Genomic DNA, 17614 nt, shown 5'->3' on the forward strand with positions numbered 1-17614 from the left:
GAATGAGAGAGACCCTGCAATGGGCATTACTCCAAATGTAGTGTCAAATACCTCTGGGAGGAATGTAGAGAGTAGAGGACCCCTTTTTGTTTTTGTTTCATTTGTTGATGTCGGCTACCCCCCCAAAATTGGGGGAAGTGCCTTGGTAGATGTATGTATGTACTATAGAGAATTCACTGAACCACGGAACTCAGAGGAAAGCAAAAGAATTCAACATTCAGGAAGTAAGTGATACGAAGGACTGATCAAATCGCTTGACCGTTAATGATAATGAGATGGTTGAGCCGTGATCTCCTTCTTTTACATACAATAATGGACTACCCAAGTATAATTGGAACCCACTGACACTCGAGTGTTTTAGTGGTCTGTATCATTAAAAAAAAAAAAAAAAAAAAAAAAAAAAAAAGACTGATGATGTCATATTTCTGGCGGAAGGAGAGTGGCAAATCAGTGATTCCTTCCGATGCGTTACTATTCCCATAATCGAAACATCGAATAATGATATAAACATTTTTTTAATAATTTTCAAAGAAATGTGAAGATTTAACTGAAATAAAATACGGGGAGAGAGAGAGAGAGAGAGAGAGAGAGAGAGAGAGAGAGAGAGAGAGAGAGAGAGAGAGAGAGAGAGAAGTCGTATTCCTTTTATAACTAACAGTAAGGTCTATAAACGAACTGTATGGAAAATGTGATACCCTATAACATTGGTGTTGTTGTAATATTCATTATGAAGAGATTTCGAATGTCAAGAAAATTATATAAATCAGTGTAAATCAAAAGTATTTGTTGATTATTGATGAGATCAAGAAATTGAAAAATACAATGTAAACGTGCTTATTGTTATTATATATACATGTACATGTACACAGAAAATAATGTACCTAGGGCAATCTCCTGCTTGACAGGGCAATGCCACTATCCCTTGCCTCTGCCATTCATGAGCGGCCTTTAAACCTGTAGCCTAACATAGCATCGTGGATGTTCAGACCAACATGTGTCACTTAAATTTAGCTCATCAGATTGACTCATTGATCCATAATAAGGTAAGTCAGACTAGATTCCTAACTCCCGTGACCAAACTCCATAAGTAAAAGAGGAGAAGATAGCGAGACCCTTCAGCACGAAGATGTGACGTACCCGAGCATATTTTCTGTGTGTAACACGCAACCTATATGTGATAAACTCCCTGTTTATAAATGTCACCATCTAGTTGTCTCAGCCTCCAATCTACTGACAGTCATAAAAGTTTGCAAAAGAAAGACGAACAGTTCTTTGTATAGCGGGCAAGAAAAAGACAGAATTATAGAGCAAGTTGTTATGAAATGTAATATATTTCTGATAAATATATTCAAACATTGTATATATTTTTGTGGAAAATAGTTGATTTTGAATATATTAATAAGTTTTATATACTGCTGTGTAAAATACTAGTAGTTATTTTTAAATTTATTCATAAATTTTATATATTCTTATATAAATTTTCTTTAAACATTGTGCAAAATTAATAATACAAGACTTAATCATCATATCTATTAATTTTCACAGCATCAAACTTGCAGCGAATGTTTTTATGTTGAACAGGCTGACATTAGCCTCTTTTTATAGATTATAAAAAATCTATTTCCAAATTACTGTTTTTGTAATGTTATATGAATTGTTCATTACTTCCCTTGTAGTTAATCTATTTCCTTTCCTCACAGGGCTATTTTCCCTGTTGGAGCCTTTGGGCTTATAGCATCCTGCTTTCCTAACTAGGGTTAGAGTTTAGCTGGTAATAATGATAATAATTACAATATTACGTTAGAAAAATGTTATTTTTATTAGTAAAATAAATTTTTTAATATACTTACCCGGTGATCATATAAGCTGCAGCTCTGCTGCCCGACAGAAAAACCTAAGGACAAAATACGCCAGCGATCGCTATGCAGGTGGGGGTGTACATCAACAGCGCCATCTGTCGAGCAGGTACTCAGTACTCCAAGTAAACAAAGAACCAATTTTCTCCTCGGTCCACTGGGTCTCTATTGGGGAGGAAGGGAGGGTCCTTTAATATATGATCACCGGGTAAGTATATTCAAAAATTTATTTTACTAATAAAAATAACATTTTTCAATATTAAACTTAACCGGTGATCATATAAGCTGATTCACACCCAGGGGGGTGGGTAGAGACCAGCATTACATGTTTACATTATTATGAGCTAAGTATTTTGTATTTCATTTTAGCAGTTATTCAAAATAACAAACATAAAATAAATAAGTACCTGGTAAGGAAGTCGACTTGAACATTTACTCTGCCTTTTTAAGTACGTCTTCCTTACTGAGCCTCGCGATCCTCTTAGGATGCTGAGCGACTCCTAGGAGCTGAAGTATCAAGGGTTGCAACCCATACTAAAGGACCTCATCAAAACCTCTAATCTAGGCGCTTCTCAAGAAAAGAATTTGACCACCCGCCAAATCAACCAGGATGCGAAAGGCTTCTTAGCCTTCCGGACAACCCGAAAACAACAATAAAAGCATTTCAAGAGAAAGATTAAAAAAGGTTATGGAATTAGGGGAATGTAGTGGTTGAGCCCTCACCCACTACTGCACTCGCTGCTACGAATGGTCCCAGGGTGTAGCAGTTCTCGTAAAGAGACTGGACATCTTTAAGATAAAAAGACGCGAACACTGACTTGCTTCTCCAATAGGTTGCGTCCATTATACTCTGCAGAGATCTGTTTTGTTTAAAGGCCACTGAAGTTGCGACAGCTCTAACTTCATGTGTCCTTACCTTCAGCAAAGCATGGTCTTCCTCATTCAGATGGGAATGAGCTTCTCGTATCAACAGTCTGATATAATAGGAAACTGCATTCTTTGACATAGGTAAAGAAGGTTTCTTAATAGCACACCATAAAGCTTCTGACTGTCCTCGTAAAGGTTTAGTTCGTCTTAAATAGAACTTAAGAGCTCTAACAGGGCATAAGACTCTTTCTAGTTCATTTCCAACCAAATTAGAAAGGCTTGGAATATCGAACGATTTCGGCCAAGGACGAGAAGGTAGTTCGTTTTTGGCTAGAAAACCAAGCTGTAAAGAACATGTAGCCGTTTCAGATGAAAATCCGATGTTCCTGCTGAAGGCGTGTATCTCACTGACTCTTTTAGCTGTTGCTAAGCAGACGAGGAAAAGAGTCTTTAAAGTGAGATCTTTAAAGGAGGCTGATTGTAGTGGCTCGAACCTTTCTGACATAAGGAATCTTAGTACCACGTCTAAATTCCAACCTGGTGTGGCCAAACGACGCTCCTTCGAGGTCTCAAAAGACTTAAGGAGGTCCTGTAGATCTTTGTTGTTGGAAAGATCTAAGCCTCTGTGACGGAAGACTGCTGCCAACATGCTTCTGTAACCTTTGATCGTGGGAGCTGAAAGAGATCTTTCCTTCCTCAGGTATAATAGGAAGTCAGCTATTTGGGTTACAGAGGTACTGGTTGAGGATACTGATACCGACTTGCACCAGCTTCGGAAGACTTCCCACTTCGACTGGTAGACTCTAAGAGTGGATGTCCTCCTTGCTCTAGCAATCGCCCTGGCTGCCTCCTTCGAAAAGCCTCTAGCTCTCGAGAGTCTTTCGATAGTCTGAAGGCAGTCAGACGAAGAGCGTGGAGGCTTGGGTGTACCTTCTTTACGTGTGGCTGACGTAGAAGGTCCACTCTTAGAGGAAGAGTTCTGGGAACGTCCACCAGCCATTGCAGTACCTCGGTGAACCATTCTCTCGCGGGCCAGAGGGGAGCAACCAACGTCAACCTTGTCCCTTCGTGAGAGGCGAACTTCTGCAGTACCTTGTTGACAATCTTGAACGGGGGAATGCATAAAGGTCTAGATGGGACCAATCCAGTAGAAAGGCATCTATATGAACTGCTGCTGGGTCCGGGATTGGTGAGCAATAATTTGGGAGCCTCTTGGTCATCGAGGTTGCAAAGAGATCTATGGTAGGTTGGCCCCATGTGGCCCATAGTCTCTTGCACACATTCTTGTGTAGGGTCCATTCTGTTGGGATGATTTGACCCTTCCGACTGAGGCGGTCCGCCATGACATTCATGTTGCCTTGAATGAACCTCGTTACTAGAGACAGGTTTAGATCTCTTGACCAGGTGAGGAGGTCCCTTGCGATCTCGTACAACGTCATAGAATGGGTCCCTCCTTGCTTGGAGATGTACGCCAGGGCCGTGGTGTTGTCGGAGTTCACTTCCACCACCTTGTCTAGAAGGAGGGACTTGAAGCTTTTCAAGGCCAGATGAACTGCCAGTAGCTCCTTGCAGTTGATATGTAACGTTCTTTGATCCGAGTTCCAAGTGCCCGAGCATTCCCGACCGTCTAATGTCGCACCCCAGCCCGTGTCCGATGCGTCCGAGAAGAGAACGTGGTTGGGGGTCTGAACAGCCAGGGGCAGACCCTCTCTGAGGTAGATGTTGTCCTTCCACCAAGTCAGCGATGACTTCATCTTCTCGGAAATGGGGATCGAGACCGCTTCTAGCGTCTTGTCCTTTCTCCAGTGAACAGCTAGGTGAAATTGAAGGGGACGGAGGTGCAGTCTCCCTAACGCAATGAACTGGTCCAGTGATGAAAGCGTCCCTATCAGACTCATCCACTGTCTGACTGAACATCGGTCCTTCTTTAGCATGTTCTGGATGCATCCTTGGGCTTGACTTATTCTGGGGGCCGACGGAAAAGCCCGAAAAGCTTGACTGTGAATCTCTATCCCTAGGTACACTATAGTTCGGGATGGGACCAGTTGGGACTTTTCCATATTGACCAGGAGACCCAATTCCTTGGTCAGATCTAGAGTCCACTTTAGATTCTCCAGACAGCGACGACTGGACGAAGCTCTTAGAAGCCAGTCGTCCAAATAGAGGGAGGCTCTGATGTCTGCTAAATGCAGGAATTTGGCAATATTCCTCATCAGTTTCGTAAAGACAAGAGGCGCCGTGCTTAGGCCAAAGCACAGGGCTTGAAATTGGTAGACAACCTTCCCGTAAACGAACCTTAGAAAAGGTTGGGAATCTGGGTGGATGGGGACGTGAAAGTAAGCGTCCTTGAGGTCTAAAGAGACCATCCAGTCTTCCTTCCTGACCGCTGCTAGAACAGACTTTGTCGTCTCCATGGCGAACGTCTGCTTTGTGACAAAGACATTCAGAGCACTGACGTCCAGCACCGGTCTCCACCCTCCTGTCTTCTTTACCACTAAGAAGAGACGGTTGTAGAAGCCCGGGGATTGATGGTCCCGGACTTTGACTACCGCTCCCTTTTCTAGTAAGAGAGACACCTCTTGCTTCAAAGCTAGTCTCTTGTCCTCCTCTCTGTACCTGGGAGAGAGGTCGATGGGAGTCGTTGTTAGAGGGGGCTTGCGCAAGAACGGGATCTTGTACCCTTCTCTGAGCAACTTCACAGATTGTGCATCTGCGCCCCTGTTCTCCCAGGACTGCCAGTAGTTCTTGAGTCTGGCTCCCACTGCTGTCTGAAGAAGGTGGCAGTCAGACTCTGCCTCTAAAGGACTTGGTACCTTTCTTCTTACTCCCACGTTTACCTTCGGCACGAGCACCTCCTCTGCTGAAGGCTCTGCCACGAAAGGGCGGAATAAATCTTGACGCTGGAGTATCCATCCTGGGTCTAGACACGGTAGGCAAAGGGGTGGCTTTGCGGGCAGATGACGCAACCAGGTCATGCTTGTCTTTTTGAATCAAGGAGGCAGCAATCTCCTTGATCAACTCCTCTGGGAAAAGGCACTTTGAGAGAGGAGCAAACATAAGTTCCGATCTCTGACATTGTGTTACTCCAGCTGACAAGAAGGAGCAAAGGTTTTCCCGTTTCTTGAGGACCCCGGAAACGAACGAAGCCGCAAGCTCACTGGAACCGTCCCGTATGGCCTTGTCCATGCAGGACATAACGAGCATGGAAGTTTCCTTGTCAGAAGGGGAGGTCTTCCTGCTCAACGCTCCCAAACACCAATCCAAAAAGTTAAAAACCTCGAAGGCTCTGAACACTCCTTTCATCAGATGGTCTAAGTCTGAAGGAGTCCAACAAATCTTGGAGCGTCTCATGGCTAGCCTGCGGGGAGAGTCTACTAGACTTGAGAAGTCGCCCTGGGCAGAGGCAGGAACTCCCAAGCCAAGAACTTCTCCCGTGGCATACCAGACGCTCGATCTGGAAGCGAGTTTCGCAGGGGGAAACAAGAACGCTGTCTTCCCAAGGTGCTTTTTGGACTGCATCCAATCTCCCAACACTCTTAAAGCTCTCTTGGACGAGCGGGCGAGGACGAGCTTCGTAAAGGCAGGCGCGGATGACTGCGTGCCTAAAGCGAACTCAGATGGAGGAGAGCGTGGGGCTGCAGAAACAAACTGATCAGGATACATCTCCTTGAACAGTGCAAGAACTTTCCTAAAGTCCAAGGAGGGAGGCGTGGTCTTGGGATCGTCGATGTCCGTGTGCGGGTCGTCAAGGTGTGCAGCGTCGTCATCATCAGAGAGTCCATCGTCTGAATACTGAGGAGGAAGCGGCAAAGGAGTAGGAATTGGGTGGTCAGCTGAGTCCGGCAGCACGGGTGCATGCGTGACTGTACTGGACGCAACGTCATGGAACTGTTGGCCAGTCTGTGAGCTGGCAACAACCATAGCAGCGCGGGGGCGCAAAGCGTCTACTCCTGACTGTCTAGTCTGCTGTGGGCGAGTAGTGGTAACCACACTGGGTTGCGGAGGTTGACGCACCGCGTCAAAACAAAACAACTTAGGTTGTTGTTGTAACTCGCGAACGTCAACGGAGGGTTCCGTGCGTCGCTGAACGTCAACATGCGGCTGGCAGGGTACACTGCGCATGGGTGGCGGGACTCTCACAGCTGGAGTGCGGGAGAAGGTAGCCTCAGCGTCCACTGGACGCACAACCGTGGTTGGTTGTAGGCTAACGGGTGCAGCGTCAACCTTCTCCGCACGAAAGTTCTGCATTAAAGACGTTAACTGCGTCTGCATGGTCTGCAGCAAAGACCACTTAGGGTCTACAGTAGCAGGTGCGGCAACAGACGGTGTTACTGCCTGTTGCGGTACCGCTTTGCCTCTCTTAGGAGGTGTGCAGTCATCGGAAGACTGCAGCAAGTCCGAACTGACCCAGTGGCTACAACTGGGCCGTTGGACTTGCGAGGAAGGGACCGACTTGCGTTTAAGAGGTCGTGAGACCTTGGTCCATTGTTTCTTCCGAGAAACATCTTCCGCAGACGAGGAATAAATGGGCTCTCTCGTCTTCTTGTGGGTGGGGCGATCTTGGTAAGATACGTCCGAAACCACGGAGGGAACGTCTGTCCGCTGATTAAAACCTGTCGAACCCTTTGGTCGTACGACATTGCTTCTCCCCTGGGCTTGGGAGCTTGCAAGAGGTCCCGGACTGGGAGGACGACAGGCACGAACAGACGCACCCTCAAGCGCAACACTAACACTTTCCACAACACTACCACTCACTTTGTCACTACCCACTGCACTCTTACCCTTCAACTCCTTGACGTCAGCCATGAGTTGGTTATGGTCACTCGCCAATGACTCGACTCTCTCACCTAGAGCCTGGATGGCACGCATCATATCTGCCATCGAAGGTTGTTGAGTGCTAGAAGGGGGATCAGGAGCAACCACTACAGGGGAAGGAATAGGTTGTGGGGCATGGGGAGAGGAAATATCAACGGAGCGAGATGAACTTCTCCTGACTCTCTCTCTAGCCTACGTGAATATTTCAGGAATTCGAGAAAATCGAATTCCGAAAGCCCAGCGCATTCCTCACATCGATCTTCCAATTGACAGGTTTTACCCCGACAATTGGAACAAACGGTGTGTGGATCGATAGAGGCCTTCGGAAGACGCCTTGAACAGTCCCTAGCACTACACTTCCTGTATTTAGGGACTTGAGAAGGGTCAGCCATCTTGAATTAGTCAAAGGGGAATTCAAAATCTATCCAAGTCGTCAACAAATAATCCAAAAATCAATAAAAGAATGCAAGGATGTATTGAAGATAACCTCTGCAAAGCGAAAGCTAATAACTAGAAATGTGTACTTCACCAAAATCTGTGAAAACCAATCCAGTAAGCAACAGCGAATTTAGTAGGTCTTGCCGGTGGCACGACAGAGAGAAAATTGGTTCTTTGTTTACTTGGAGTACTGAGTACCTGCTCGACAGATGGCGCTGTTGATGTACACCCCCACCTGCATAGCGATCGCTGGCGTATTTTGTCCGTAGGTTTTTCTGTCGGGCAGCAGAGCTGCAGCTTATATGATCACTGGTTAAGTTTAATATTGAAAATTCTTTCGTTTCTTCTGTCGATGTAGACTTTTTTCTTTCAAACTACAGTTTAGTTGCCTAATGGAAGGTCATGATAAACTGTTGTGCCTTCGACAATAAAGGAAATTAGCTCTCTGCACTGATTGGTTAACGTTAATACCACTTTCAAATACACGATGAGTCAACGTGGTCTCATGATGTGACATGTTTTAATCGTCCGTCTAAAACTAATAGTTTCAGTGGATCATCTAAAAGTACAGGGGTCTTTCTAAATCTTAAATCTCAAATCAGTCATTTAATGTCTTGTTCTTAACATACATTAAAACTATGGAGTAACTCTTAAAATACAGTATTAAGTTCCGTGAATGAAGGGACTTAAAATGAAGGGACTTAAATTGAAGGAACTTGAAATTGAAGGTACTTAAAATGGAGAGACTTAAAATCAAGGGACTTAAAATGAAGGGACTTAAAATGAAGTGACTTGAAATAGAAGTAATTAAAATGAAGGGACTTAGGATGAAGGGACTTAAAATGGAGGGACTTAAAATGAAGGGACTTGCAATGAAGGGACTTGAAATGAAAGGACTTAAAATGAAGGGATGAAAGGACTTAAATTGAAGGGACTTGACTTGTTAATCAGGATTAACAATTGGCATAAGGTTTCATCTCTATTCGTCTCCCAATCATTTTCGCTAGATGTTTCTTTGGGCAAGAGAATTGATAATGATAAGTCTGTCAAAACCAAGAAAGCAACCAAAGTCTAGATTGAAAAATAGAATAAAAATCATAAGAATATCTCTCTAGCTTCTGTTCATAAACATATTGCAAAATTAACTGAAATGCTGAGTGTTGTACTTTAGCTTTGCAATTTATGCAATCATTATGAATATATGAACTACAGTAGTATGAAAAAATTAAGTCTTGATCTTTCCAGTATAATATGATACCAACAAGGTACTGTACCACAGAGTAATATACTCACATCTTTCTCTAATAGGGTTAACTGCTGATGAAGCTTCCTCACAAAGAAATCCTGAAAGAAAAATGAATAATCTTCATGTACTGTACTCAGCTTATTGTTGTGATGGGAAAATAAAATACAAGTGTTTTAACAGATACAATGAAGGTAAAATATTATTTTTTTTTTCAAATAAGAAAAATATATCATTTCAATATTTATCCAAGACACAATTTGCTTACATCTAAAAGCAAGCAGTTCTCACCCTCAAAGTTAAGAATGAAAAACCCCGACCAACAATATGTCCCATTCAGAACTTTTTTGGATCTCCCTGGCTGTGGACGATGTCAAATGTCTGTGCAATGGAAAACCATCAAACTGATAACATTGAAATCTCCAGAATCTTCAATCGAGATAATTAAAATATAATAAAAAAAAACCTATGAGTGGAAAGGCAGGTAAGATATCGTGAGCGCTGTGGTTATGTTTCAAAATGACTTTTGTACTAAAAATTTTGATTATTTCAATGTGTCTTCCTAGAAATAATATCAATGACTAGCACATTGCTGCTTCCTCCGGTGCCTTGGATGACCACGGAGGTAGCAGCAGTAGGGGATTCAGCAGTATGAAGCGTCATCTGTGGTGGATAATGTGGGAGGGTGGGCTGTGCCACCCTAGCAGTACCAGCCGAACTCGGTTGAGTCCCTTGTTAGGCGGGAGGAACGTAGAGAGGAGAGGTCCCCTTTTCTGTTTCATTTGTTTGATGACAGCTACCCCCCAAAATTGAGGAAGTGCCTTGGTGTCGGCTACCCCCCAAAATTGGGGGAAGTGCCTTGGTATATGTGTGTACATTGCTATGAATGGAGGGATAGCGGAATAGTAATAAACTAAAATATCAAACCATTGTTCTCTAGTCCTGGGTAGTGCCATAACCTCTGTACCATGGTCTTCCACTCACTTGGGTTAGAGTTCTCTTGCTTGAGGGTACACTCGGGCACACTATTCTATCTTACTTCTCTTTCTCTTGTTTTGTTGAAGTTTTTATAGTTTATATCGATATCTATTTTAATGTTGTAACCCTTAAAATATTTTATTTTTCCTTGTTTCCTTTCCTCACTGGATTATTTCCCCTGTTGGAGCCCCTGGGCTTATAGCCTCCTTCTTTTCCAACTAGGGTTGTAGCTTAGTAAGTAATAATAATCATAATAATAATAATAGAAAGTTGACAGACCTAGACTATCCTGTATACTGTAAAAGAGAATAGACCATTCAAATAAGGTCTGAAGTCAGATAATAGTGGAGATAACAGATGATACAAGCAGCAGATTTGGCACACTTTCTCTCCAAATCATTCTAATCAAATCTGGCTGACTGGCCAATTGAAAACCCAAATGCCACCCAAATTAGCAGCCCAATGTTTCCATTTCGTTTAGAAGCACTAGTCGTTGTCCAAGTTGCATGACCTAGATACAGATTCCTAGGTTTCCAAAGCTACCGAGGTAGATTTTAGTGTTTATAAAACAATAACACATTTTCTACAAGTTCTTACTGTTTGTAAAGCACACAGGCACATTTTTCTCAGTAATTTTCCCATTATAGATCCGTGGTAAACAATGGATAATTTAGTTAAAACAAAAAAAAAGACAATGGATTTCGTTAAACAAAAAAAGACGTATGATCGATTTACTATGAAACGTGGCATATAAACCACCGTAAACGAACAGCATTTGCACTGTATTTGGGCTCCTGAATATTAGAAAAAAAAAAACTTATCTATTCCAACAACAAACAAATACAGATATATACCAGATAAAGAGAGAGAAGCCATGCAACAAACAACAATGTTGCAAATCAATGAGGATGAGGACTCACGACCTATCGGCGACTCCAGGTCTTCGCTGACCCATCCTTCATCAACCAAAAGAATCACAACAAAGATGTTCTCATTTACATAAAAGGCTAAAGTCTGGAATAACAACAGCGATCCTAACATTGAGGGCACCAAGGAGAAATCCCCCGCTTAAATAGAACTTATCACGGACAATAACAAGTCATATTTACCATTATTGGCGAGGCTTGCTTGGTTTAGACTATATTTGCACAGGGCCTTCGTTTACAGATGGGTGTTGAAGGAGAAGAAGTGATCTCATTGGATTTCTGGACTCTTCCAAACCAACAGAAACACTATTTTACAACAAGAAAATCATAACCTTAAACAATTTTGTCTTAAAAGACAGATACAACATAGATGGACTTCTTCTTTTTGTCTGCATCTTTTGCCACTTGTATGTGGGATCCATGTTTCTGGCCAGCGCTCTCCATCCACCTCTGTCCCACACTTCATCACCGGTTAATCCCTTTGATCAAAGGTCATCCTTGATACAGTCCATCCGGATCGCCATCGGGCGCGCAGGCCCAAAGCCGCCTCGCTCCAGAGAGCTCGGCCACAGACGGTCAGCATTCCAATAATGGTGGGATAAAGATTTCAAAGCAATATCTGATGTCTTCTTAAAAAACACAAACCCGTTTAAGGCCTACAATTTTTGTCCTTGTTTTGCTCAAGTTTAGTTTTCTACAAAACTTATATAGAAGATTTCAAATTGCCCTGATAGGAGGACTAGCTTTATTCTAAAGAAGCTACTTCTTGAACATTCAGATGTCATCCAGACAGATTTATTACAAACGGGTGATGGGATACAGATCTGATGTACTACTCCTGTCAAAAAGGATCTACCTACACATATCTGTATTAGCTGTCTTCTTTATAATCCAGAGGGGAAAGATACCTCGAAAAATGGCCCTAACATCTGGAAAGAGTTGAAGATCACACCCAAACTCTGTAGCACTCATCAATCTTCAAAAAATCAGTGCAAATCATATTCTCCTTTTCATCGCCGTTTTAGTTACAACAATTTCGCCTTTTAATCATTTCAAAAATCCTTATCAATTGTTGTCAATCTTTAGGAAAACATTTGCTTGAATTACTGTACCATACTGTACAGTACTTCAACGCTAACAGCCCAAAACAAAAAAGGAATGAAGTCATAACCTCTTCGGCAAAGCTAATAATAACGGTTCTCCAAGAATGAGCAGTTTGGACATGGGACGAGGAACATTTGGTCAGGAATGGTTTAGCTAAGGAGGTTGCCTCTCGAAGACCTGTAAGAAGCTCTAGGGGGAAACTTCACAATGACGAGAGTTCGGGAAAACAAAAGAAAGGAGAGAGAACTTGTTTCAGGTCTAATCCACATTCAAAATGGTAACTTCACTGGTCCAGCGGTACAGAAAATAAACAAACGATTGGTCTTGTAATATTTTCCTTCAGATTACAAAAATGTTATTTTCCTTAGTAAAATAAATTTTTGAATATACTTACCCGGTGATCATGTAGCTGCAACTCTGTTGCCCGACAGAAAAAACCTACGGTCGGGATACGCCAGCGATCGTTATACAGGTGGGGGTGTACAATAACAGCGCCATCTGTCGAGTAGGTACTCAGGTACTTCTTGTCAACAAGAACCAATTTTCTCCTCGGTCCACTGGGTCTCTATGGGGAGGAAGGGAGGGTCCTTAAATTCATGATCACCGGGTAAGTATATTCAAAAATTTATTTTACTAAGGAAAATAACATTTTTCAATATTAATCTTACCCGGTGATCATGTAGCTGATTCACACCCAGGGGGGTGGGTGGAGACCAGCATACATGTTAACATTAGAAGCTAAGTATCCCGTATTTCATTTTAGCAGTTATTCAAAATGTTATTTTTATTAGTAAAATAAATTTTTGAATATACTTACCCGATAATCATGTAGCTGTCAACTCCGTTGCCCGACAGAATTCTATGGAGGGATACGCCAGCTATCACAATACTAGAAGGGGGTGTACTTACCAGCGCCACCTGTGGCCAGATACTATAGTACTTCTTGTTGACACCTCCTCAATTTTTCCTCGGTCCACTGGTTCTCTATGGGGAGGAAGGGAGGGTCGATTAAATCATGATTATCGGGTAAGTATATTCAAAAATTTATTTTACTAATAAAAATAACATTTTTCAACATTAAACTTACCCGATAATCATGTAGCTGATTCACACCCAGGGGGGTGGGTGAAAAACCAGTGTACAAGACTAAAGGATAGCTAAGTATCCCGTATTTCATATAATCAGTTATCCACAATAACAATGAAATAATAAGTACCTGGTAAGGAAGTCGACTTGAACCGTTACTCTGCCTTTAATAAGATCGTCTTCCTTACTGAGCGCAGCGTTCCTCTTGGGAGGCTGAATCAACTCAAAGGTGCTAAAGTATACAGGGCTGCAACCCATACTAAAGGACCTCATCACAACCTTTAACCTCGGCGCTTCTCAAGAAAGAATTGACCACCCGCCAAATCAACAAGGATGTGGAAGGCTTCTTAGCCGACCGTACAACCCATAAAAAGTATTCAAGAGAAAGGTTAAAAGGTTATGGGATTATGGGAATGTAGTGGCTGAGCCCTCGCCTACTACTGCATTCGTTGCTACGAATGGTCCCAGGGTGTAGCAGTACTCGTAAAGAGACTGGACATCTTTGAGATAGAATGATGCGAACACTGACTTGCTTCTCCAATAGGTTGCATCCATAACACTCTGCAGAGAATGGCTCTGTTTGAAGGCCACTGAAGTAGCCACAGCTCCCACTTCATGTGTCCTTACCTTCAGCAAAGCAAGGTCTTCTTCCTTCAGATGAGAATGTGTTTCTCTAATCAGAAGCCTGAATAGTAAGAAACTGAGTTCTTAGAACTTGGAAAAGAAGGTTTCTTGATAGCACACTATAAGGCTTCTGATTGTCCTTGTAAAGGTTAAGACCTTTTTAGATAGTACCTAAGAGCTCTAACTGGGCAAAGTACTCTCTTCAGATCATTCCCCACCAAGTTGGACAGGCTTGGGATCTCGAACGACTTAGGCCAAGGACGTGAAGGAAGCTCGTTTAGCAAAAACCGAGCTGCAAGGAACATGTAGCCGTTTCAGATGTGAAAACAATGATCCTGCTGAAGGCGTGGATCTCACTTACTCTTTTAGCTGTTGTCAAGCACACGAGGAAAAGAGTTTTTAATGTGAGGTCCTAAAAAGAGGCTGATTGGAGAGGTTCAAATCTTGAAGACATAAGGAACCTTAGGACCACGTCTAGATTCCAGCCTGGAGTGGACAACCGACGTTCCTTTGAGGTCTCAAAAGACCTAGGGAGGTCCTGTAGATCTTTGTTGGTGGAAAGATCCAAGCCTCTGTGGCGGAAAACCGCTGCCAACATACTTCTGTAACCCTTGATCGTAGGAGCTGAAAGGGATCTTACTTTCCTTAGATATAACAGGAAGTCAGCAATCTGGGTTACAGTGGTACTGGTTGAGGAAACTGCATTGGTCTTGTACCAGCTACGGAAGACTTCCCCTTGAGACTGATAGATTCTGAGAGTGGATGTTCTCCTTGCTTTGGCAATCGCTCTGGCTGCCTCCTTCGAAAAGCCCCTAGCTCTTGAGAGTCTTTCGAAAGTCTGAATGCAGTCAGACGAAGAGCGTGGAGGATTGGGTGTACCTTCTTTACGTGAGGTAGACTTAGAAGGTTCACTCCTAGAGGAAGAGTCCTGGGAATGTCGACCAGCCATTGCAGTACCTCTAAGAACCATTCTCTCGCGGGCCAGAGCGGAGCCAACCAACGTCAGCCGTGTCCCTTTGTGAGAGGAGAACTTCTGAAGTACCCTGTTGACAATCTTGAACGGCGGGAATGCATACAGGTCGAGATGGAACCAATCCAGCAGAAAAGCATCCACGTGAACTGCTGCTGGGTCTGGAATCGGAGAACAATACAACAGGAGTCTCTAGGTTATCGAGGTAGTGAACAGATCTATGGTTGGCTGACCCCACAGGGCCCAAAGTCTGCTGCAAACATTCCTGAGAAGGGTCCACTCTGTGGGGATGACCTGACCCTTCCGTCTGAGGTGATCTGCCATGACATTCATACCGCCCTGAATGAACCTCGTTACCAGTAGCTTTCGATCTTTAGACCAGATGAGTAGGTCCCTTGCGATCTAGAACAACTTCCACGAAAGAGTCCCTCCCTGCTTGAAGATGTAAGCCAGGGCTGTGGTGTTGTCAGAGTCCACCTCCACCACTTTGTTAAGCTGGAGGGACTTGAAGTTTATCAAGGCCAGAATAACCGCCAACAACTCCTTGCAATTGATGTGAAGTGTCCTTTGCTCCTGATTCCATGTTCCCGAGCATTCTTGTCCGTCCAAAGTCGCACCCCAGCCCGTGTCTGATGCGTCCGAGAGGAGACGGCGGTCGTGTTTCTGAACAGCCAAAGGTAGACTTCCTTGAGAAGAAAGCTGTTCTTACACCACGCGAGAGAAGACCTCCTCTCTTCGGAAACAGGAACTGAGACCGTCTCTAGCGTCATGTCCTTTATCCAGTGAGCAGCTAGATGATACTGAAGGGGGGGGAGGTGGAGTCTCCCTAACACGATGAACAGGGCCAGCGATGAAAGTGTCCCTGTTAGACTCATCCACTACCTGACTGAGCATCGGTTCCTTCTCAGCATGCTCTGGATGCATTCTAGGGCTTGGAAGATCCTTGGGGCCGACGGAAAAGTCTGAAAAGCTCGACTCTGAAGATCCATACCCAAGGAGACAATGGTCTGGGATGGAACGAGCTGAGACTCCTCAAAATTGACCAGGAGGCCCAGTTCCTTGGTCAGATCCATAGTCCATTTGAAAATCTCCAGACAGCGACAACTTGTGGGAGCTCTTAAAAGCCAGTCGTCTGACGGAGCCGGACACAAGATCATGGTACTGCTGCACAGTCTGTGAACTGTCAATCATGGGCAAGCGAGGAAGTACAGTGACAACCCGAATCTGTCTAGACTGTCTGGGTCGTACAGACAACTCCTTATCGGGTTGCTGAGGTTGCCGCACTGCGTCACAACAAGTCACTTCTGTTGGTTGTTGAACGTCTTCCCCGTGACACATTGACTCCGTAAACAAAAAATCCTCTAACAAGGACTAAGCTTGGACTGCATGTCTTGCAACACAGCTCAAGGTCTATGGGAGCAGGTGTGGTAACAGACGGGATTAGCGACTGAAGTGGAACCATTACCTTCCCTGGAAGCATGTTATGCTTAAATAAAAGTCCATAGGAGGCTATGCAGCTAAAGGCTCCCTCCAAATGACAGAGTCCTCAACGGAATATCAGAAGGAGGGAGAAAAGAACTTTCTCATCTACAGGGACCATATCCTAGAAAAGCTAAGTTCTCTCAGTGAGGGTTCACTGGTGCAAAAGCAGCAGACTAGAAGGCAACGTTATGAAACTGCTTGACAGTCTAGTGAGTTGGCAACAACCAAAGATGTGTGACTGAGAAGCATGCGGTAAGGTATGCAGAGCATGTTGTATGCAGAGTATGCTGTATGCAGAGCATGCTGTATGTAAAGCATGTTGTATGCAGAGCATGCTGAATGCAGAGCATGCTGTATGCAGAGCATGTTGTATGCAGAGCATGCTGAATGCAGAGCATGCTGTATGCAGAGCATGTTGTATGCAGAGCATGCTGTATGCAGAGCATGCTGTATGTAGAGCATGTTGTATGCAGAGCATGCTGAATGCAGAGCATGCTGTATGCAGAGCATGTAGTATGCAGAGCATGCTGTAAGCAGAGCATGCTGTATGTAGAGCATGCTGTAAGGTAAGCAGAGCGTGTGCATGGCGTTTAACATTTCTCAGAAATTCCATGACCAGTGCTAGAGTGCTTTATGCATGCTTGCATGGGGTTTTAATATCAACATAATATTTACCTTACATTCATAACTCATGATTCATATTTTTGCCATATTTTGCGATATTGTTAAAAATATATTGCAAGGAATACAAATATATTTTTATAAGTAATACAAATAACCTCCATTATCATAAGGTTTGAAAATGGAGGTAAGGTATGCTGAACAGCAGAGTCAGAACGAGCTGGAACAACAATAGTTGTGGTTTCCTCTTCAAGACTCTGTTGAGGGAACACCTGAGGCTCAGTCTGCAAAGGCTGATCAAAGGAAGTAGCAGAAGGTAGGCGCATGGGTGGAGGAGGCTGACTCCTGGCATGAGTGGCTGAACTCAAGGGTTGCGCTTGCTGAGTGGTTGGCGGATGCGCAGTAGCAAGTTCCTGAGGAACGAGTTGAGGTTCCTGCGGTGTGAGCTGAGAGCGAAAAGCTAGTGGGTGCGCAGAACGCAGTAAAAATCTCGCAAGTTGAGGCTCCTGAGGCGCAAGGCTAAGGTGTTAAGGTGCTTGCCTTGAGGAGGGTTGAGCTCGCTGCAGCGAGAGCTGAGGAGACTGACTCATGGATGGGAGAGGTT

At 43.8% G+C, this 17614-nt stretch overlaps 1 long non-coding RNA gene across 2 annotated transcripts in view; it reads right to left on the reverse strand.

Moving 5' to 3' along the window:
- Positions 1–17614, reverse strand: part of LOC137637447 (uncharacterized) — a 106483-nt gene that overhangs the window by 80305 nt on the left and 8564 nt on the right. The window contains exon 2 of one of the 2 annotated variants that reach the window (XR_011043634.1): positions 9270–9320. The exons of the other annotated variant lie outside the window; for it this stretch is intronic. This is a non-coding gene — a long non-coding RNA (uncharacterized lncRNA). The remainder of the gene's footprint in view (positions 1–9269; positions 9321–17614) is intronic. 2 annotated transcript variants of the gene reach the window in all.

Source organism: Palaemon carinicauda, unplaced genomic scaffold (assembly GCF_036898095.1).
Source record: "Palaemon carinicauda isolate YSFRI2023 unplaced genomic scaffold, ASM3689809v2 scaffold75, whole genome shotgun sequence".
Classification (NCBI taxonomy): domain Eukaryota; kingdom Metazoa; phylum Arthropoda; class Malacostraca; order Decapoda; family Palaemonidae; genus Palaemon; species Palaemon carinicauda.